Source organism: Felis catus, chromosome A2 (assembly GCF_018350175.1).
Source record: "Felis catus isolate Fca126 chromosome A2, F.catus_Fca126_mat1.0, whole genome shotgun sequence".
Classification (NCBI taxonomy): domain Eukaryota; kingdom Metazoa; phylum Chordata; class Mammalia; order Carnivora; family Felidae; genus Felis; species Felis catus.
The window spans coordinates 27,290,333-27,314,022 of record NC_058369.1 but is presented as its reverse complement, the minus strand read 5'-3'; the positions used below and the strand labels follow the sequence as shown (position 1 = coordinate 27,314,022).

The window sequence follows — 23,690 nt, the reverse complement described above, 5'->3', positions numbered from 1 at the left end:
AGGAGAGGGAGAGCCTGGGACTTCTCTTCAGTGTCTCAGGAGCCTCTTTCCTTCTTGGAGGATCTCTGGCAGCTTCCATGAGCCTCTGTGGCTTCAGCTCCCACACTCCCATCCTCCACACTGGTTTCAGTTCCGGACAGGTGGCCGCAGCTTCTGGACTCTAGTCTCACCACCTTCTCCATATGTCTCTCCAGCCCTAGGATTGCTAGCAGCCTCCTACTACTGTGGATGTTATGTCACCAGCCTGCTTAGTTTCTCAGCTGGTCCATCAACTGCCCAATGAGTTACTTGTATTCAATTTCCTCTGCTGAAAATCCTAGAGCATCCTTGGCTACACCCTAACTGAAACACCATTTCACACATTAGATTGCCACAGATTTCAATGTTTGACAGTACTGTGTGCTGACAAAGATACAGTGTAAGATGACCTTCCATACACAGGTACAGGGAGCAGAAGCTGGTGAGGCCATATTGGAAAGCAGGTGGCAGTATTCAGTAAAACTGGATATGGGTGTTTCCTATGACAGCACTTCCACATCTAGGCATATACACCCAATCGATACTTCTCCTTATTTTCATAAGAACATAAGTAAAATAATACTCGTCACAACACTATTTATAATAGCAAAAATTTATAAAAATGTGTAAATATTGTCATTAAAATACAGTATACTCATAGAATGAGATACTATTAAGCAGTTAAGAGTATCAACTATAGCTTCTGTATCAATATGGAAAAATAAACACATTATGCTGAGTGAAAAATAATGCAGAATGATATGTACCTATCCATAGTATAGCACCATTTATACAGTTATAAAAATGTCTATTCTATATATTCTTTAAGGGTACAGAATTAGTAAAAAAAATTTTTTTAAATACAGGTGATTACAACAACCAAACACAGGAACATTGTTCCCTCTGGAAGGAGGGAGGGGATGGGACTGGTGAGTGGTGTACATGGAAATTCAACAGATCTGTGGTGTTTCATTTCTTAAAAATGTCTTATGCCAATTTTGCAAATGTCATCTTTGTTAAATCTGGGAAGAAGGCACACAGGTGTTTCCTAAGTAATTCTCCATGTCCTTATATCATTGATGTATGTCATTTAATTCTTTAAAAGAACTTTTCTAAAAATAAATTGCCATTATTAATGTACAAGAGCCAATAATAGATACCTAATCATGACCCCAAATTAACGTGGCATAGAAACTGTTGGGAACTGACAAAAGGTTCTACAGGAAACCTATCTAATTTCCTCCAAAAGGAAAGTCCTATTTTACACACACCCACCCTATCTATCTTCCAAACAATATACTTTTTCCATGTTCATCATCATCAACCATGTCAGCCCGTTGAGACCTGCTCTTGAATGAATGCTGCTTCTAAACACTCTCCACCATTTCCCAGAGCACGGTCTATCACTGCTGGCCTTCTTGTGTCCACTGCAGCAAATCCATCTCTCTGATGTGCAGTTCGTCTGCCTCACTTGAAGTTTCTAGCCATCAGAATTTATGCTGAGTTTCTCATTTAGTCTTGAGATCTAGGCTAGGTGCTTGGCTTCATTTCACTTGTTTATTGCCTTCCTTTATTGGTCACTGAAGTCATTCGTTTATGGGCCAGGGCTCTGTGTTTGCACACTCCTCATCACTTCCATGTAACCTGTGTCTGGTTTATGCAGCTTGGACCAACTGCAGTGCACAGAACTTAGCATCTTCAGGCATCCCAGGCTCATCCTTACCTCCAAGCACTAGCAGCATATTCTCCCTCTTGATGCAGAACACTCTTACCCCTAACTCTTTCTTTTCCCCCTGACTTCTTATTCCCTTGAACTCTAGGAAGCTTAATCCCTTCCTTCTGGAAAGCTTCTTGAGATCCTGGAGACTGGTACTCCCTGCTTGCCCTATTACATTCAGCACATAACAGCATAATCCCTCTCGCCCACCAAATTTAAGTTCCATTCAGCCAGGGAAAGTGGCTGCATCATTCATCACAGAGTGTCAAGTGTAGAACGTGGCATATAGCAGACATTGAATACATATTCCATGAATAAATGAAAGAAAATCAAGTCAGACTAATGGTCTACCCAGCAAATTATTCCTTTCCTGGTGAGGGATGTAGTTTACCTCCACTAAGTCAAAATTCTCCCAAACAACCACAAGTTGCTAGCAAGTTGCTTGGTGAGTCATTGTAGCTCAGTCTTCCCAGTATTTACCTAGTTTTCTGCCTGAATTTCTTTCTTTTTTTTTTTTAATTTACCATGTCCGGGGTAACAAATTCTATAAGGTTATATTATACTATGCAACATGAGTTCCTTCATATGTTTTAATATTCTTCCCTTAAACCTAGTGTCTTTAAATCTAAAATATCTGCAATACTATTTCTAACAAGTTTCTAACTTCTCTCTTCCAGGTCAAATACAGAAAAAGCTTTTTTCTATAGCACAATGGAGGAGGAAACTGGAGACTAGAGAGCCAATGCACGACTGAAGTAGTAGCACTCACAGAAGGCAAACCAGACACACCTAGTTAGCACAAACTCAGGCACCTCTGCACCAATAATGATCATGGATTATTGTCCCATTCTATTTATTAGCCTTGTAGAGATCTGGCCTTTGCTGAATCTCCAACAACATGCAAATGTGAGTGCTTAAGAGGGAATTCTTAACGCAGCTTGTCTAATCTTCTCATGCCACTTTAAACTATCTCTTTAGTTTGTTTCTACAGCAGCAGCTGGGAGCAATACTTCTTTCAAATTATCCCAAGATTTAATAATATAATGTGAGCCAAGGGCAAGCAGAACTAGTTACAGAAAGAGAAAGGCAACAAGAGTATAAACCAGCTCTAATCTGTTATACTTGTACCAATTTTTTAACTATGAATGTTTTATAGAATATATATTTGCATGTGGTATGCACAGATATATTTCATGCGTATTCCCTTTTATGTATTACATACGACTGTACATTTAAATATGTGTATATTGTATTTTTTTAGAGATGAATATGTTTTGCATTTGCTCTGTTAAAATATAAGCTGATTTCTCCCTGGGAAATTTTTCTTGGCATTTCTGTTACAGATTTGTTTGCAAATATTTTTTAAGGGAACTTTAAAAAAAAAACATTTTTGCTCAGCTGAAGATAGAAAATCTCCAAGGATTTCATGTTTTAATTTTATAAACTGTTTAAAATTTTCCAAGGAAACCAAATAGCATTTTTCCTAAATAAGCATTAGGAGATTCTTTGACAATACCCATCAGAGCATGGCACCCAATATATTCCCATATACTTATTCCTGATTTAAGCTCTGTTAATCCTTTACATCTTTCTTCTGAAGAGCTTTAAATTATACTCTTAGGCAGGGCTTATCACTATGAATTTCAAACAGATAAATTAATGTTTATATATTTAAAATGTCTCCTGCAAATGTTGTTGCATGTGTATGTGACTAATGGCACAGCAGTGTGTGTTGAACGCTAGAATACAGTGTTCTGCAAATTAGACTTAAGTTGAGTGTATCAGACAAAGATCTCCAGTGCCCTTTTTTTTTTCCTAAAACCAATGAATTGATCTCAAAAAACAAACAGCAGACAACAACAACAACAAACATTCTTCAGAGTATGGCTCTAGCTAGCTACAGATATAAATTTGGGTCACAACAGCTAATGTAGACCTAAATTTTTAAAAATTGTAAACCACATCCCTTGGGTTTTCCCAACCCTGCCCCTACCCACATTCTCAAAGCTCTCTCTCTCCTTTTTTGATTGTATCTTTCTTTCAAGTGAAACTTAATGAAGTTATGAACTGTTTGGGGGATTGTCTTACATACAATTCTTTAAAGATGACTTAAATATCTATTTTCTTTTAAGGTATCAGTAGGACTACTTTGAATCTGTATGGCTTTTTAAAAGTCAAAAGTAGAACAATTAAATGTAAACAAGTTTAAGTCACAGGTCATAAATCAGACAACTCTTCAATTCAAACCCATTTCACATTTCCTAGCTGTGTTCCTCAGCAAGTTACATAACCTCTCTGTGCTTCATTTCCCAAATAAATAGGATGGCACTAATAATAATACCTTTGGCTTAGGATTGTTGGGATGATTCAATAATAACTATACATAGGCTTTTAGCACAGTGCCTGAGATATTGTAAGATCTCAATAAGTGGTAACTGTTATAGCCACTGTTACTACTATTAATTTTGTAGTATAGCAAATAAAATTTTTATTGTTTCTAGTATTGATCACGTTGAGGTAATAGAACTTGAGAGAGAAAAACCACAAAGTACCACCTTATATTCATATAGTAGGTTCTAGTTAACAGCTTTGCTCTAACCTGACCGCATTTTGAGCCCTCTGAGGTTTTGCAAGCAAACTCAAGTCACAACATTTCATCAGTGAGGTTTCTTAGTTGCAAACAAAAAAACAAAACAAAACAAAATTAAAAATAGACTCTGGCTGATAGAAGCAAAATAGGAATTTATTGAAAGGATGTTGGGAAACTCAGAATCACAGGGGGAAGGCCTGAAGAACCAGGCTCAGTACCAAGGGAAGCCAGGCAGGTGGGATTCAGGCTTACATCACAGCAGCCTGCAAGAGCACACAGATGCTAGGGTGCCTGGGTGTCTTAGTTGGTTAAGCATCTGACTCTTGATCTGAACCCAGGTCATGATCTCATGGTTCATAAATTCGAGCCCTTCATCGGGCTCTGTGCTGACAGTGTGGAGCCTGCTTGGGATTCTGTCTCTCCCTCTCTCTGCCCCTCCTCACTTGCTCATTCTCACTCTCACATGTGCTCTCTCTCTCTCTCAAAATGAACTTAAAAAAAACAAGAGCACACTGACTTTAACCTCTGCGCTGCTCCCCTCTAGCATGATCCCTGCCACCAGATTCTGAGGGACACCCTTGATGCCCCTGGAAATGGGCTAATGTTCTTATCTCTGCTACTGCTAGCAAGAACTGTCCATGTTCAGTTTTTTATGGCTTTAATACACTTCCATCATGGGTTTTACTCTTTTTCTAGGATACCAGACAACCTAAGATATGTCCAAACTATGCAAGCTATTCAACTGCTCCCACACAACCCAAACCTTTAGCAACATGTGTGACCAAGGGTGACTGGCTAGGTGAACAGCATTCCTGGAATCCTGAAAACTGCAAGGTACAAAAGTCCCTTTCAGCCAGCACAGAAACAGGAAAAGGTCTAAACATTTTAAACTTTTGAAATGAGTTCTTGACCTACTGTTTTGTTTTGAAAGAGACCTAAAATAAGCACTTTCATGGAAAATCCCAATAAGCCCGAGAAATAGTCTAGGGGTCTCCTAGTTCACTTGTCTGCATTTTATTGTTATATTTTATTAAATTGTATTTAACTATGCTTCCAAAAATATGCTTCTGATTCAGAGAGTAAATTTTTTTTTGTCTATTTAGAGAGTGACAGGCATCACCTAGTTGCTATGCTGAATTCTACAATTCCAGCAACTGTCACTGACTTTCTTCATTGAAAATAATCAATGGCTTTGACAGATAGAAAAGAAAGGATGTATGGACATATTTTGATGCATCTTGACAGCATATTTTAGAGTGGCTGTCCCTGTCAATTTCTGGTCTTTGTTTTTTCGTAATCAGGACTCAAGGGAAAGTTCTTAGGGTCGCTGACTCTGAAACTTCCCCAAAAATAAAGGGCAAAGGATACATAGAACCTGTCTGGTTTTTATCTGCCAATGTATTTTATATTTTAACTCTTCATTTTAGCCTGGTTTAGTTTCAACAGAGTTATAAAATTTGGAAAGATTAATCTGGACACAAGGTGTATGCTTCCTTGGCAATGAGAAAATGCTTGGATTGACAACTCTGTACCAGCTACACTTCATTCTTGGTTCTTTTATATGAGTCTAAGTAATTTTAAAACTTTATTAGGAGATTCTATGAAATATTAAAATTCTCAGGCCATAAGAGAGAGTTAAAGGACAAAAGTCATTTTATTATGATTACATATACCCAGAATTTCCATCATTATGGTTACCTGAATAAGTACAAACATTCTTTATTAAAACCTGCTATCATATAAAAGACTTTTCTTTGTATAGAGAAAGAGAAGAGTTACATCGGCAACTTGTCTACACTTAAGATGTTCTCTATCCAACCAGCAAAAAAAAAAAATCTGTTGTGCTAAATAATTTGAAATACCATTTTGTTAATAGGTAATTAAAATGCATAGCTAATAGCTAATGGGCATCCTGAGACTGTAAGCTAAAGCTACATGCTGTCACTTAAATGACTCCCTTGGTTCTGGCAGTTACCAATATGGGGGAAAGACCCTAAGTCTGGATCCATGGGCAGGTAGAACTTCCAAGGCTAAGACTATCCTCCAAATTGGGTTAGCTTGGATCCTAGTGAGACAGAAGGACCTTTGAGCCACAGCAGAAATTCCTGCTTCTTTGAGTTGTGACCATGGGTGCAAGTCAATACAAAATACAAGACCAAGAACATAGAATGGCCTCCCAAGACCATGGTCAGTCACTGCTTGTAGCCTTCTCAAAGGCTGTATTGTCCAGCTGGATTGATGTAGTACCTAGCTTCCTTGCTTAACACCTCCTGATAACTTGCCTGACATCTCAAAGAGTTTCTTAAAATATTCTTAAACCTTTGGCATCCCTTCCTGCCCTGGGCCTCATGAATAAAACATTTACCCAGTCAGCAGCTTTGGCAAAGAGGAAAAGCCAAGTTCCATCCATCAATGTCAAGAGCTGAATTACCCAGTGATCGCAGAGACTTTAATAACTCTGCTTCTTTATGACGATGTTGGTAAATAGCCCAATGCTGACAGCATCTGGGGTTTTGGTAGGTATTCCTTTTCTAGCCTGGCAACATACCACCACTATGTGTAAATGATGAGTGGCCATGATGATCCCAGTTGTTCTGTGTTTTCCCATTTGCAATCTGTATTGGTGTCCTAGGGCAACCATAACAAAGTACTACAAACTAAGAAGCTTAGACAACAGGAATGTATGGTCTCACCATAGTGGAGCTAAAAGTCTAAAACCAAGGTAGCAAAGCCTCAAGGGCTTTGAGGGAAATTCTGCTGCTCTCCTAGTTTTTGGTGGTTTGCTGGCAATCTTTGGCTTTCCTTGGCTTATTGAAGATTCACCCCTATCTCTACATTCATCATCACACACATTGCCCTTGTATGCTGCTTGCCTCCTTTTTAAATCTCCCCTTATTAGATCACCAGTCACTTTAGAGTACCACCCGACTCCAATAGGACCTCAACTTAACTAATTACATCTGCCATGACCTGATTTCCAAATAAGGTCACATTCTGAAGTACAGGGGGCTAGGGCTTCATCATATGAATTTTAAGAGGACAGAATTCAATCTGACAATCCTTTCGACCTTCTCCAAAATGCTTTTTTTTCAAAGTGCATTTCTTTTTCCTGTTGGTTGCAGGAAGATTAACCAAACCTACTCATAAAAAACTAATAGGGATTTATTTAGGCCAAATAAAGTCTGGGCTTCATATGCAATCCGATTCAGTTACCATGAGAATCAATTTAATATTATACTGTTTTGTGAGGCTAATGAGTAAAGCAATTTCGGTAGAAAATATATATAAGCGTTTTATAAGCAGGTTATTCTAAAACACTCTAAATTGACAATTTTTTAAAAAGGAAGTCAAATAAGTTTATCATTTTATATTTCAGAAGTCCACTTTTGAATATGCAGAAAATATTATTTCTCTTCAAATTTCTATAGAAGTATTACTTGAAACTAGTAACTTGCCAGATTGGGGTTGGCACAGTAAAAGGGAAAGCACTAAATTTCTAGATGAGAAGTCACAGGACCACAAAATTATTAATAATTCCAGATGGTTTTACTAGCTACTAAACAAAGACAGTATCATATTTTTATGTTTCCTTATGAGCCAGGACCTTTCTATATACTGAAGTACATATAAAACACGTCCTCAGTGAACACACAGAAAAAAATTTCCTAGTCTACCCAGAATAAAAACACACTTCTGGTTGCCTTTTCCATGATAGTAATCTCATCACCTATGAGGATTTTTTTCACATATCCACGAAGTAAATATATACAAATATATAATATATAAAAAATATATAAATTTGAGATACATGATCTTGAGCCTCTGTACATAAACACAAACACAATACAATTCAGTCCAATGAAAGGAATCAAATTGAAGGGAAGAAAATGCTTAGCATCATCTAGGAAAAATAACTGGACACAGAGTTCATTTCTTGTGGGGTCACATTGTTTGTATAGCCAGGAGCTACCTCATTATTCACACCCTTCAATTCTCAAGTAATGAGCAGCCCACGCCCACACACACACACACACACACACACACACAGGTTTTCCCTATAAAGAAGAACCAAACCCAAACAAATTGTTTTGATCAGTCTTCCCTTCCATCATTTTCTCCTCAATTTGACAAAGATATCAGGAATATAAAACCTTCCACAAAGTAATTCCTTTCTATACCTATCTCCCCCAGACTCTATTAAGAACTTGTAGGATTAATTCTTCCCTGAAAACCCATCAACCGACATCAGCTCATAAACATAACTAGAGCCTTCTTCAAAGTAACTGACCACCTACACCCATCTTACACATGGCGCTATCATTTTAGAGAAGAAACTTTCGTGTGGCTGGTTTTTGTTGTGTTCTATTAAGAAGAATGGAGTCATCTTTAATAACAATTGTTTGCAGTTTTACAAAGCACTCTTTCAAGTACACTTGATTAACTCTCTCCCTTTGAAAATTATATTTGATATAGGCAATAGTGTCCACCTAAATACAAACAATGTTTTTGGCTATTAGAGATGTATAATATAGAAGGTAGTACAGTTCATCTATTACTTGCAATCCTCTTTGCCTTTCTATTTGCATGCTTTGTAGTTAGATGGATATTCTGCATCTGGGAAGACAAAAAGAACAATGACTAAGACTAATCTTTGCAGTATGCTCAGGGACTATTTTCTTGCTCAGGTGGGGTTTCATTTCCAGGTATCTTTTTTGATAAGTGGGGAACTTTCTCACAAGGACTACACTATCTTCAACACTGACATCTTTATGTTAATTTCATCACCACATGATTTCCTCAGGAAGCACCAGTTGCAGGCCCACTTCTCAGAGTGACCTACTGAAAATAAAAAGATTTAATTGTTTAAGACCTATGTTCCAAGGATTGTTCTTATTATTAGTTACTGCCGGGGTTTTGCTGAGTCTTGCTACTAGTCTCAAATGCATGTTTCATCCCTTTGTCCAAGAGCTAGCCCAAGGCTTCTGGAGATCACAGGAAGTTCTAAATATAGGCCATTAGCCAACGTCAACGTGAGCTGTGGCCTGTTGCATGTGCTAAAGGGGAAGTACCCCTCCACAGCAAGCTCTGGTAAATTCTCAGAGGAGGCACATGAGGAAGTGAGCATCCCTCTCTGTGATGCCCTGAACTTCGAAGATGTATTCAACCAAGGTGGGCACTCAGAGTTCTCAGAGAAGTTCTCTGAGGCTTCAGTAAGGTCTGAATTGAGAAGAAATTTTGAAGACAAAGATGGTAATGCACATTAATACAGAGAAGCTTCCACAGCTCATTACTAACCACAATCAGAGCATGTCCATCCCTGGAACATATGTATCTTTAATTAAAGCTAAATGTACTCTTTTCAACTTCTCCCAGCTTCAATCTGAGACCAGAGAAGTAGACCTAATGTCACAGTTGAGAAAATGTTACAATAGGAATTGGCAGAGAGCCCAGATAGGGTCAAAAAGCATCCAGGTGCAGAAAGCATCCAGGTAGTGACTGGGGTAAGGGAATGTCATGCACAGTCACCATCACTGTCATATCACTCAAAGTTCTGTACTTGAGAAGTAACAGAAAAGCCTAGTTCTTTCCCACCTCTGGGGCTTTGCTTATGTTGTTTCTGGTGCCCCAAACATGATTTTTCTGGATTTCACAGGCATGGCTCCTCATGCCAGATTTCATTTCAAATGTCAGCTCCTTAAAAGAGCCTTTGCTCACCATCAGTAATTTATCTCAACTATTGCCTCACATCCTCATTGGGCCACATGCCCCTGAGAGCAGAGACTATATCTCAACTTCACCAGGAAAATGCATACCATACAAGATCCCAAGAAAGGTTGGCTGAATGGATATATTCTAGACAGCACTATCCAACAGGACTTTCTGGAATGATGGAGATGCTCTATATTCTCTCCTCAGTATGGTAGCCACTAGCTACATGAGACTATGGAGTACTTGTACTGTGGCTAGCATGAATGGAGAACTAAATTTTTAATGTGATTACATTTAATCAGCTTAAATCAGTTTAAGTTTACATTTCAATAGCCAAATGTAGCTATGGGCTGCCACATTGGAGAGTGTAATTTTAGGACAAACCCCTACCCACCCTCAATAAGGGCACACAATTATTCCCAAAGAGCTAATCTGACTTGAAGAGAAGGAGCTACCCGGAGCTGGAGTTTGGTGTTTTCATGAGCTACTCAGCCATGTCTCTGCAACCTAGAAATTATTATTAACCACCATAATATTTTTCCTGGTTATGCTATGAAACAAGATAATTTGGACCAAATTTGTAATAAGTTAATATTTTCTAATTCATTTTGTCAATTTCATACACACAAAACTCAAACTTTGTGTGTGCATACACGCAAAACTCAAACATCTTTAAAATGAATAAAATCGTTAATAACTTAAGTGAATTCCCTAGTGTCTGTTCAACCAAAATAATGACATGAACCAGAACAGGTGCTTTATTGATTCAATGGGTCGTGGCCTTGGAAGGTAGAGGCTGTGTTTGCCAATTCCAGGTGATGTTTATCTCCAGAGTCCTGACACAGCACTGGCATGGAGTACGCACTTGGCAAATATTTTGTGCTGTTGTTGTTGTTTGTTTGCTGACAAATATCTTTTGAATACATAAATAAAGCATAGGAAGTCATTGTGTTCAGTTACTCAGATTTACGTATTTTTCTCCTTTTCTTCCCCAATTTGTTGTACTTAATTTATCAACTGAAGAAGTAAAAGCAGATGGATGGAGAAAGGTAAGTTGTAGAATAAAAGGACTTTTCTGTGTATGTACTCAGGTTTCTCAAAGTGACCCAAGTGATGGGTCAACATCAAGAGAACAGGAGAGCCACAGACCCAGGCAAAGTTCAGATTGGAGGGACGACACGGAAGGTCCCACTGACCAGTGTCACTTTCATCCAGCCCTGAAGATTTGCTCTTAAAAGAGTATCATGGGATGCCAAGGAAGGAAAAAAGTACAACAGGATATAATTGGCAAATGAGAAACCAAGGCTGTTCTGCATCAATTTGATCTGAATTCAGTTGCTCTTGAGATTTTGCAGTTCTCTCTCTCCAAAAACACAGATCCTACAAGCTCCTCTCACTTGTACAGCAGAGAATCACACTACTCTTCTCTTTCCTTTAGGCTCCTGTCTTGCAAGTGGATCCAGATATAGTTTGCACTTCTTACTTGAAAGTGGCTGCTCTAATAATCACCCTTGCCTGTATCTCTCTCTCTCTCCCCCTCCTCTGCCCCTCCCCCCATCCTTCTCCTCTCTTTCTGATATAATGAATCACAGTCAGAATTTCCTTTTTTTGATCTATTTAGAAAAATAGGCTCATTGCCTCAATATTGACAGCAGCTACAGCTGGATCGCCCCAGGCCAGAAATCCTTTGTCTGAAACAAACAAACAAAAATTCTGCCTCTCCTCATTTCCCCACTGAAGCCTGTCACCTGCCTCTCAACTGGGAATATAACCCACAGGCATTTACATCATGAGGTTTGTTTCTGTAAGTTACAGCAAAAGGCAAAAATGAGCATAGTTCTCTGGCAATCAGGCAGATTTCCCGGTGCCTAATTTGTTAGGGATGTCATTTCTGTTAATGCCCATGTGTCAAAACTGCAGCCCCTATTTTGATTTCACCATAAATCACATTGTGCCACTTAATAGAGAGCCATCAGGAATTATTACTGAGAAGACATATAGGACTTTATGAAACTAAGTTGTATATTGACTTTTGGTTAACTTTTCAAAATAGTTTCATTAAGTTTATGTCAAAGGAAGAAATGAAGGAAAAGAAACAAACATTTGGACTCCCAGAGTAGTAAGTTTTGGAAAAGAGTAACAATAAATGTTTTTGTTCCCTATTTGCAACTTATCATCCATTCCATTATGCATTCTGTGGAGAGCCATTTTTCTTTAAATGGGTTTGATATGAAATATCTTGTTCTACAGGGTCAGATGTTATTATGCACCAATTAACTCAGAAACCAGCTGTGCCTGAGAAGTAGACTTGGAAAAATAAATGCTAACACTGAAGCTCTCTTTCTGCTAAATGACAAACTTCCACAAAGCACAAAGTAAGGTTTAATCTAATCTCTTTGGTAGCTATGATGGAATGTCAAAGCATTTGTGAACACCACATCCAGGAAAATACTAATTTCCAATGTGACTAGACAGTAGTGAAAATCAAATGCAAAACTTCTTTGCCTGTTATGGTTAATCATCAACAGAACAAAGAGAAAACACATGCCAGCTTTCAGTCATATGTTAAACACTTACTTATAGAGAACAGTATGCATAAGAAACACCTGTCTTCATATTCTGATTTTTAGAGAGATAGTGGGTACATCTCAAGAAAATTCAGCCATCAAGAGTTTGTCTTTTACATAGTAAGGGCCTTCTCCAACACCATGGACATCACCTTCTCCTAGACTCGATTGCAATTTTACAACAGGAATTTACAAAGCTTTCAGAAGCTTTTGGTTAAAAATGAGAAATTCTTTACATAGCAGAAGGTGGTTCTCTCTTTTCCTAATTCTCTGACCCAGCAAAAATTACTGTCAACTCTCTGCCCAGTTGAGGGATATTGATTCTCCTGCTGCCATGGCAACACATTAGGTGTCAGGTCTGTGTGTCTTATACCCAGTGTCTAATCTGTTCCTCCTGGCTTTCGGATTTTGACACTTTCTAAGCCTTAATTAGTTTATTTGATGGGACCTGCACATTTTATTTTTATACTAAGTAGCTATTGAAAACATAGTCATCCAGAGAACAGATCACAGAGGTAAAAATTGGTCTACTGTCAGGCCGACCAGAGATGACAAAGAGTGAGAGTAAAGTGGGAGGCACAAGCTCCGCTTGCTGCTCCTCTGATATTGGGGAAAATCAAAACAGTTTTTGCCATCTGTCACATAGCACACTGTGAAAATTATGGAGCTGTTCGTTTCGACGTCTGAGGAACATTCTGCCACTGTGATTAGATCACAATAATATTACCTAGTCGCTAAAGGTTTGGATCAATGCTCTTTAATATTTTTCTTCTCTGAGAATCTCTGCCTTAACTTATTTTTCAGTGGGAACATCTGCTAAGCAATTCACTTAAAGATAAATATTTCACACAGGTAAAGCACTTAGGATGGGAGTCACAGTACAGCTGATAACTTAGTTAAGTTCAGAGAGTTAATCATAAAAGAAAATAAGGGGAAAAAATTTCACAAAGGATTACCATTGTAGAACAAAATGTTACCACAAAGTACCAATTCTCAAAGTGTGGCCCACAGAACCCCAGGGGAAGGAGGATGGTGGGGTGGGGTGGGGGGGCGGGGGTGGGGGTTGTCCAAAGAACCCATGGGGAAGCCAACAGGTCAAGACTATTGTTGTGATAAACCTAAGACACTATTGCCTTTTGTGATAAACCTAAGACACTATTGCCTTTTTCACCCTTTTAACCTTTTACACTGATGATGTGAAAGTAATGGTGGTAAAACTAAGTGGATTAGGAGTGCCTGGGTGGCTCAGTTGGTTAACTGCCAAATTCTTGATTTCAGCTCATGTCATGATCTCACAGTTCTTGACTTCCAGCCCCTCCTCAGGCTCTGTGCTGACAGTGCAGAGCCTGCTTGGGATTCTCTCTCTCCTCACTCTCTCCTGCCCTCATGCTCTAAATAAATAAATATAAAAAAAAATAATAAATGGTTTAGCACAAATCAAGGCAACGTCTCTCTCTCTCTCTCTCTCTCTCTCTCTCACACACACACACACACACACACACACACACACACACACACACCACCCTCTCTTCCCTCCACACTGGAATACAGAAAAAAGAGGAGGACAAGGCGTTGACCTTTTAAAAGTTACTTGAGGGGTGCCTTGGTGGCTCAGTTGGTTGAGCATCCGACTTTGGCGCAGGTCATGATCTCGCAGTTTGTGAGTTCAAGCCCCATGTCAGGCTCTGTGCTGACAGCTCAGAGCCTGGAACCTGCTTCAGATTGTGTGTGTGTGTGTGTGTGTGTGTGTGTGTGTGTGTGTGTGTGTGTGTGTGTATGCCCCTCCCCCACTCACACACTCTGTCTCTCTCTCCTTCAAAAATAAATAAACATTTAAAAAACTTTTTAAGTTACTTGATAAGGGAGTTAAAAATTTTTAACTCTGTTAAATCTTGGCTCTTGAATGCATGTCTTTTTACTATTCTGTATGAGAAAATGGTAAGGTTGCATACCCACTTTCGTTGCTAACTGAAATCGGACAGTTGTCTCAAGGAAAAGCACTTGTGTGGTTGAGCAGAGAGCTGAACTAACCACTTTCTTAAATAGAACACAACTTTTACTTGAAAGAACAACGGACACGCAATGGTAGTGACACTTGAGTATTTGGGAGACATTTTTTTTCTTCTAAATTAAAGACCATGAAACTGTCATTTCAAGGAGAACTTACATTATTTGTTGCCAATGATGAAATGTGAGCTTCCAAGCAAAATTAACCGTTTTTGGAAAAATTTTTATCTGTGAGCTTAAAAGCTTCCCACTACATAAAAATTTTTCTGATCATGTGGAGCATGAGATTAGTGGATATATTTTTATATTGTACACTGAAATGTGTCAGCATTTGGCAGAACTGCACCAATATTTTCCAAATGATCAATACATGAAATTACAGAATCTTTCAGAAGTAAAAGGCCCTTTCAAAATAAAAGGAAGACCAACTGATTTTAATTTTACAGAATATAAAACATTAATTCATATGGTTTCAGATTTCATACTTCAAATACCTTTGGAAAAACTACCACTTGTCAAGTTTAGGAGTATTATCAAAGAAGAATACCCATAATGATCTAAAAGAGGACATTAAAATATTCATCTCTCTTGCAGCTACACATCTGTGTGAGACCAGATTTTATTCATGTACCTCAACCTTCGTGAACCTACCACAACAGAATGAACGCAATTGGCAGATAAAAGAATCTGTCTTATATTAATCCAAACACTAAAAAGTTTTGAAAAATTGTAAAAACATTATCACTCTTCAAATTTCTTTTTGTTTTGGAAAACATAGCTATTGTTCATTTAAAAATGTAGTTATTATGTAAAGGTTTTACTTACTTACTTAACTTACTTACTTACTTATTTAGAGTGAGAGCAGGGGAGGATCAGAGAGAGAGAGGAAGAGAAAGAATTCCAAGCAGGCTCCATCCTGTCAGCACAGAGCCCGATGCAGGGCTTGAATTTACAAACTGTGAGATCACAACCTGAGCCGAAATCAAGAGTCAGAAGCTTAACTGACTGAGCCACTCAGGCACCCCAAGGTTTGTTATTTTAAAAATAAATACATAAATTTAATATTTATAACTAATTTGTAATAAAGTAAATATTTAACCAAAGTCCTTTAAAATCCTTAATAATTTGTAAGTGTAAGGGATCTGAGACCACAGTTTGAGGGCAATTATTCCGTACAAGGCTAATGGAGGGACTGCCCAAGGTACTGAGAACACAAACCAAGGATCCAGGACACACAGGAGGATAGGTTCTTGGAAATCAGTTGCACCATCTAGGCAACAATTAAATTAAACTGCTTCATAGCCAGTCTGTAACCTCTAATCCCCAAGTATAGACAATAAAATTCCAGATCAAGGAAAGACAGCCCAAGCTTAGCCCCAGGACATAATTCTATTTTCTCAGTAAGACATACTTCTCTTCCTTTTTTCTTCCTTCCCTAAATTAGCAACATCCCATTTCACATTAACATAAGCAAAATGCTTTCAGATCACCAGAAAATCTGCAACCAATTATCATTTATGAAAACAGAAAGCAGGACAAGAAGTGACATGTCTCACCTTTTAACAAACACCATTCTGAATATGTATAATACAAGATAACAGTAACATTCTGCTCCTAATGCATCTTATGCTATTTAAATGGAAATCACAAAGCCTAATATCACTAATGCATGGCTAATGGTACACTAGCAAATATGATACGATGTTTCTGACAGTGATTGGCATCTTGGACCAATGTAACTATTCTAGACCACCAGATTAAAGACCCAGATCACACTAATATCAGAACAATTTTGAGAGGTAATACATCTTGCAACACTTAGTACAACTCAATGATTCAAACCTTCAAAAGCATAAAATATTATCCCATAAGCAGAACATTTATCATCCAGGGAATGAGTGAAACCAAGTAAGTCAAATTAAGAACTATGTTCCCCATGTATGCTTTTCAGAATAAATCGAATAGTAACCATTCTTTAGCATGGACTATTTGGTAGCCTACATCCAGTTCTGAGGAGACTGGGTTCTTGGTTTCCTATCAGTAAATGTAAAGAAATAACACTTATTCACCTGAGTGCAGCACCATCCAAGCAGCTTGACAACGGGATCTGCCATCTCAACTTTCATCACAGAACTGGGAAACATAACAAAAGAATTATCAAAATCCAGCCTGGAACCATTCTATATTTCTTCACCTATTTTGCTTCTTCCCTTCTGAAATGAATGGCAGCTTTGGGAAAGGAGACATGAGGGATGAGGCCACATGCCATTCTCAAGAAATTGCCCTCTGGAGCTCACCTTTCCAAGTAGGAAAACCCCCTTTTCTTTGCTTCTGCCTACCCCCATCCACACCCTGCAACAGGTTTGTTTTCTCTTTCACAGGCTATGAAAACAGTGATGCTGATTTTATAATGGCAATACCAGGGTATGTACTCTGTTTTAGACTACGAGTCAATTTTCATAGTACAAAATTAAGACTTCCACATTTCTAAGTCGACTGAGACAAAAATAGCAACACTAAAAGTCTCGAAAGAATATCATTTTTAAATTCTCCACAAAAAATGCTAAATATTTATTCCCCCATGCCCCAAATCAGCAAAGTGACATGACCAAATGCTTGAGGAATAACCACTATAAGAAAACACTAAATCTTTAAAAGGAGTATATCCAAAAATTAGTTCTTGGCTTGCTGATCTTCATGGCAGTGGGGGGAGTGACCCTAAGTATCTTGCAAAATTTAGACAGCCCACCTGGCCTCTCCAGCTCATGCACCATTTTCAAATTCAATAAAAGCAATATCATGTTTCCCAAGTAGGAAACCTATTTCCTTGAAACCAGAGAACTTAGCAGCTGATAGCATCATTCCATGAGTCTCCTCTGGTAACTTATTAAGGAATACAATACAGCTTGGAAGATAATGGTGAGGATTTGGTGTTGGATTTCTCTGGATGTTAACTGAGTCTGGGGCTCTGCGACCAGGCCTTTTTTGCAGCAACAACAGTCTATTCCATTGTTCTGGTTTCTTTCTTTTGTTAGCAAAAGTACCACCCATTTGAGGTGCCTGAGTGGCTCAGTTGGCTAAGCATCCAACTCTTGATTTCAGCTCAGGTCATGATCTCACGGATTGTGGGATCGAGCCCTGAATCAGGCTCCAAGCTGGGTGTGGAGCCTGCTTAAGATTCTCTCTCTCCCTCTGCCCCTTCCCTGCTTGCATGCTCTCAAGAAAAAAAAAAAAAAAAAAAAAAAAAAAAAAAACTCTTAAAAAAAAAGTACCACCCATTTTAAATATGTCAGAATCTGCTTCTGCATACTGCATTTACATTGGTTTAACACCAGATAAAAATTCTTTTAACTTTCCCAAGGCATGTCTTAATAAGACCAGTTTTTTTAAATAAAATAGGCTTTCAGTCTCCTCTTCATGGCTAAAATAAGGGAACAGGGCACACAGGGCTCTCTTACAATGTTGTGTGTTATGTTGTGGTTATAAATTTTAATGATTTAGTCTGATATCTCTGTTTTGGGTTCAATATAATAAGCCAAATAAGACAAACAAGCTGTTAAACAGTCAACCCTAGGCAAGATTACCCTTAATTATGTCTTTATTACTATCAAGTCATCACACCAATAGGTCAACGATTCTGTTGTTTCATGATGAAACCCACATAAACACACTATACTGTCAATTGTTAGTCCCTCTTCACTAAAGGATTAAAGTTCTCTATGGCTTTGGGTGCTAAACAACTGTGCAGAATGTTAAAAACACAATTTTTTTTCTTTTCCTGCAAGTAGACGATGGGCTCCATGCATAGACTTCAGTAAAAACCAAAATTAAAGACAAATTATGCTTAATTTATATTGCTTAATATTTCCCCCTTCACTTCATTCCTCTTCATGTTGCCTTCAGTCTTGTAAAATTATTATCCACAGAAAACAAAATCCCTCTTAGACTCTGCTTTTCTGTTTTCTCACTTCAGGACTTAAAATATGCAAGTAACTTCATCGTCAGGGAAGAAAATACAATTATGCCTCTCTACTTATAGGAGGGACAGTTGTTATGAGCTTGCCACAGGGAGATTTCATTACACCCACATTTTGCATTGAATGCCTTTGTAATAAAGCTAGAAGAATCCCTGTCTGAGGAATAGGCATCAAACTCAAAGAGAAGAGGGATTGTTGTCTTTGACACATGCTGTTCTCAGTTGTTGGTAACAAAGATTAACAGTCAACATATTCTTTACATGGGGGCTACTTGTCCCTGTACCTGCTACCTTCTTTATTATTGCAGTAAAATACACAGAAGGTAGAATTTACCATTTTAAAGTAAACAATTCAGTGGCACTAAGTACATTCACAATATTATGCCAGCATCAGCATGATCTAACTCCATAGGTTCTCATCACCCCAAAAGGAAACCCTGTGCCCATTGTACAATATTTTAAGCCATGGAGCAGATACTTGGTTTGAGATCAGAATTTCCTTTTTCTCCCTTTCTATCTCTAATAGATGATTATAGTTGAGAGCATGAGCTCTGAAATCTAACTGCCTGTATTTAAATTCTGTTCTTTGTGCCTACTCATTCTTTCTGGGCTTTGTTGTCTTCAACTGTGAAATGAGAGCAATCATAAAGCCTCTTATAAGGTTCTGAGGAATAAACTAGGGCATATACAGCCTATTCAGTTGGGTCTGGCAAGCACTAATCGCTCACTAGATGATGGACATATTAGTTTATATTTTTCATCACAACCTTCTGTGTACCAGGCACTATTGCAAATGTTGTATAAATACAAACAACCTTAAAATTCCTAATAATCCCAGAGAGCAGTCACTATAACCAACTTTATTTTACAGATGAGGAAACTCAAGCACAGAAAAGCTAAGTAAGTTGAGGAGGCAGTATTTAGACTGCCAGAAGCCATGTTCTTAACTACAATGTCATACTGCTTCTACATTATTTCTCCTTATTATACTCACCCCAAAATGTACATGGCTAGTCTTTCCTTACCATACTCTTTCTGCTTCCTGAAGCAATTTACAGTTGTCAAAAAATAGAGACCATCCATATTCCTGCCTTCTTCATACATCATCTTAAAGTGTTTCTGTGTGTTCCTGCCTTTATTTTTCATTAAATGTATGGTTTTTAGACTCATGAGTCAGGTATTAATATCAAATACATCTGAGGCAATGTATATATTTTTTGCATGATATACCATCATTGAGCACAACAGCAAACAAAATTGCATGTCTATTCTCTAGTCTGACACCAAGGTCATGGTTCTACAGGTCATCCTGCAGCCTTGGGGCATGGTACAGGAAATTGTCCCCTACTTAACCCCAGGATGGAGGGGAAGAGAGATTATGGGAAAGCCAGCACATCATCTTCAGAAGTCCGGATAATATAGAGACAGAAAGAGAAGGGGACCAACATCACCTAAGCACATGTGCATGCCAGTGTCTGAATGAGATGCCAGTCTAACAAATATGACTTCCAGTTACCATAAATTATTAGCAGAGATCTGCATATTTAAACAAAGCAAGCTTACTGGAAATCCAGGGCAAGATGCTTCATTACATGATTAAAGGGGAAAAAAAGTACAGGTTCTGATAAAATAAATTTCCCTTGAGGCACAATTGTTTTTCTTTGTACCTTCAAAAGGATGAAAGGGCTTCATATTACTTGGAGATATGTCAAATTCAATTTCTTTCCTTTTTTCTCTTTTTCTTTAATTACAAAAGTAATATAAGCTCATTGTAAGGAGTTCAAACAATACAGCAGTATGTAGAATAAAATAAAGTTCTCCTTTTACCATCACCACCTTCCAACCCTAGTCCCCAGAGGCAACCCCTGCCAATACTTTAGAATAAAACCTTCAAATACCTTTTCTGTTTTTCTGCACATGTGTGAGTATATATGGATATGCAAATGCAGGGATATACATATTCGACTCTACAAAAATCTAACTTTTGTGTTTATTAGCCATGAGAAAAATCAGTAAAAAGAGAAGATAGATTGTAGAACTTGAAGACATATTGGGTCTCCCACCAAGAGCTGCTGACACCCAGAAAATAACATCAAATTGAAAAAAATTGCAGAGACCAGGTTAAAATAAGCAGATCTTTTAGCTGAGAACACAAAGCATCATTCAATAAACAATGTATGTCCAACTCTAAACTGTGGCCAATTTAGTTTGATTGGTTATATAACCACTCCTCCTCATCAGAATTAGGTCAATAGTACCACCAGCTCTGAAGATTTATGTTAGGTGATGCTTAGGAATAGAAAAAATTGTTGCATATACTTATCGTTATTCATATTCTTGCTGATTTGACATTTTCCCCAATAGCTTTGCTAAGGCACTGCTCCCTTGCTCAAAATATCCTTCCCCTATCCCTCCATCTACCTAAAGTATATTTGGGCTTCAAGCAACAGATCATTTCCTTCCACCCTGGAAAGACTTTCATCACTGTGACCCAAAGAGGTTCCTTTGCCTTCTGAACTCTACATGGTGAAATACGACACTTTGTGATTAACCAACCATTTTATGTGCTAGTTTGACTTTGTTTTTAACTAGACCACATGCTTCTGAGTTAGGGTATCTCAAGCATTTCCAGGCTGCCTGGCATGACACACCTACTACTCAATAAAATAATTATTGATAAGAAATTTATTTCAGTTGCTGTGGACTGTAACCAGATACCGACCAATGTTCATGGTTTAAATCTCAAGAAATCAATTGTGATTTCCCCAAAGTCTCTAAGTTCTGGATTCTAGAATAAAGAAAGTTAACACACTAACTAGGATTTCTTAACTCAAAGCCCCTTGATAGACATCAGAGCATTGCTAAGGCCTCTGAAATTAAGAGCAACGTTGGGTGTGTGTGTGTGTCCATAAGTATTAAGTATGGGTAGGTGGAGGAAGTCTATGGCTTTCATTAAATGCTCTATAGAGCCTGTGTCCCAAAAGGGTTGAGAAACATTATTTAGGTCATGCAGCAGACACAAATCATTTGGGGAGAAGGTGGTGGCATTTGAGTAGCAGTGTGGGGTTTAGATAACATTTTACCTCTTTCCATAGATGAAAGTTTGTAGAGGCACTTGTTTCCATCCCTCCATTTAAACCAGATGTTCAAATGTTTGACATTAATAAGCTATCTACCTTTTGATATTTTTCAATGAGTTGAAAAATAGCCAGTCATGACCATAAGCTCCCTTTATGGCAGGAAACGGCAGCAGGGAGGGTTATAATGAGAAAAATGCCTCCGGCCAGAAAAGGTTTACATAAAAATGAGGCCCGAACCTTAATATGATCTCAAACCTCAGTACACCAGTCCACATTCAGTTAAACACATGCACGCGGTACAGCAAATTTCTCTTTCTATTGGTATGTGCTTATGCATAACTGGTATGAATGATCCTTATAATAAAACATGGCTCTGAGAACCTGTGTATAATGCTTCAGCTCCTTAGAGGATATTAGTAAGAATGATTCTAGAGTAGAATACTCAAGCCAAAAAGAAGTCTAGTGAGTGGAGCTCATTATTTTTGAAACTTGTCATGCCCCACAATAGGAAAAAATAAATAAAAAAACAAAAAACACGTCATTTGCTCTGACTTAAATTAGAGCTGGTTTCCCACTGAGTAGTGTGTTGAATCTTTGGCAGAATAACAGATGATGCCTTTGACAATTACACATCCATCTTGGGATGAGACATATCTCGATTTCAAATGATGGAAGCAATTACCCCTTTACAACTGGAAGCAAAGTCTGTGTTTCCTGGGAATCGGGACATCTGGGTTTTAGTTTTGAGCCTGCCATTAATAGGTGTGTGACCTTGGACAAATCAGGTAATACAATTTTCCTCATTTTACTAATGAGGGAGTTGGATTCTGTTTCCTCTGAGCTCCCTTCCATGTCTAGCATTCTAAAAGCTTAGGTATCACTTCGAAGGCAGTAAAAGGGTTAAGAGATTTTTGACAAGAAAACATGAGGAAAGAGATTTATCTCGCCTTAAGAAATGAATTCTTGAAAACTCACATTCGATTATGAATCCGTAAAATGGATCCTGTTGTTTTATTACGTATATACATATGCTGTTTTAGACAATTTACTAACATTCAAATTTCAGGTTTCCTGATCTCAGTCTCTCTCTAGAGGTGAATACTATTTAAACACCTACGTATGTTGAAGTCAATGTCTAAAAGATGTTCTGTGTTTGCTCATTTTTAAATATTTACTTATTTATTTTGAGAGAGAGAGACAGAGACAGCACGGACGGGGGAGGGGCAAAGAGAAAGGGAGAGAGACAGAATCTCAAGCAGGCTCCATGCTGTCAGCACAGAGCCTGGGGCAGGGCTCGAACTCACAAACCACAAGGTCATGACCTGAGCTGAAATCAAGAGTCTGACACTTAACCAACTGAGACACCCAGGCACCCCTATGTTTGCTCATTTTGGATGGTCGTACATCAAGTTTTCTAAGTTCTATTCACCCAGGACCAAAAATCTCTTTAAAGAATGACTCTGTATAGGGGTACCTTATAGGGGTACCTGGGTGGCTCCGTCATTTGAGTGTCCAACTCTTGGTTTCAGCTAAGGTCATGATCTCACGGTTGGTGGGTTTGAGACCTGCATCGGGCTCTGCACTGACAGCGTAGAGCCTGCTTGGAATTCTCTCTCTCCCCCTCTCTCTGCACCTCCTCTGCTCATTCGCACCCTGTCAAAATGAATAAACATTAAAAAAAAAAGAATGTCTTTCTTTATTTAACAAGTCTAATTTGCTCAGCTATCACGTGACAATATAGAGCCATGTACTGGAAAACAGGGAAGTCCCAGTGAATTTGTTCTTAAAAATTGGGATTTTTAATGTGTAATCTGTTATCTTGAACCAACATCTAAGGAGATTAGAATAATTTACCTCTTTTAGTAACGGTATTACAAAGGGAAGCAAAAGGCATGTACATGTTGACTTGAGAAAATTTTCTTTCGGAGCTGAGGAGAAAAGGCATAGAAGAGGCTCTTCAGATGAATGACAACAATGTCACCTGGGGAAGGATTTCTTCCCAAAGACTTAGGGTTCACTAGTGTCA

At 38.3% G+C, this 23,690-nt stretch overlaps 1 long non-coding RNA gene across 3 annotated transcripts in view; it reads right to left on the bottom strand.

Annotated features, from left to right (window-relative positions):
• The window catches only part of LOC109496496, a 353,319-nt gene that overhangs the window by 216,856 nt on the left and 112,773 nt on the right, over positions 1–23,690 (bottom strand). For all 3 annotated transcript variants that reach the window (XR_006594750.1, XR_006594749.1, XR_002152534.3), the window contains exon 2: positions 16,678–16,741. This is a non-coding gene — a long non-coding RNA (uncharacterized LOC109496496). The remainder of the gene's footprint in view (positions 1–16,677; positions 16,742–23,690) is intronic.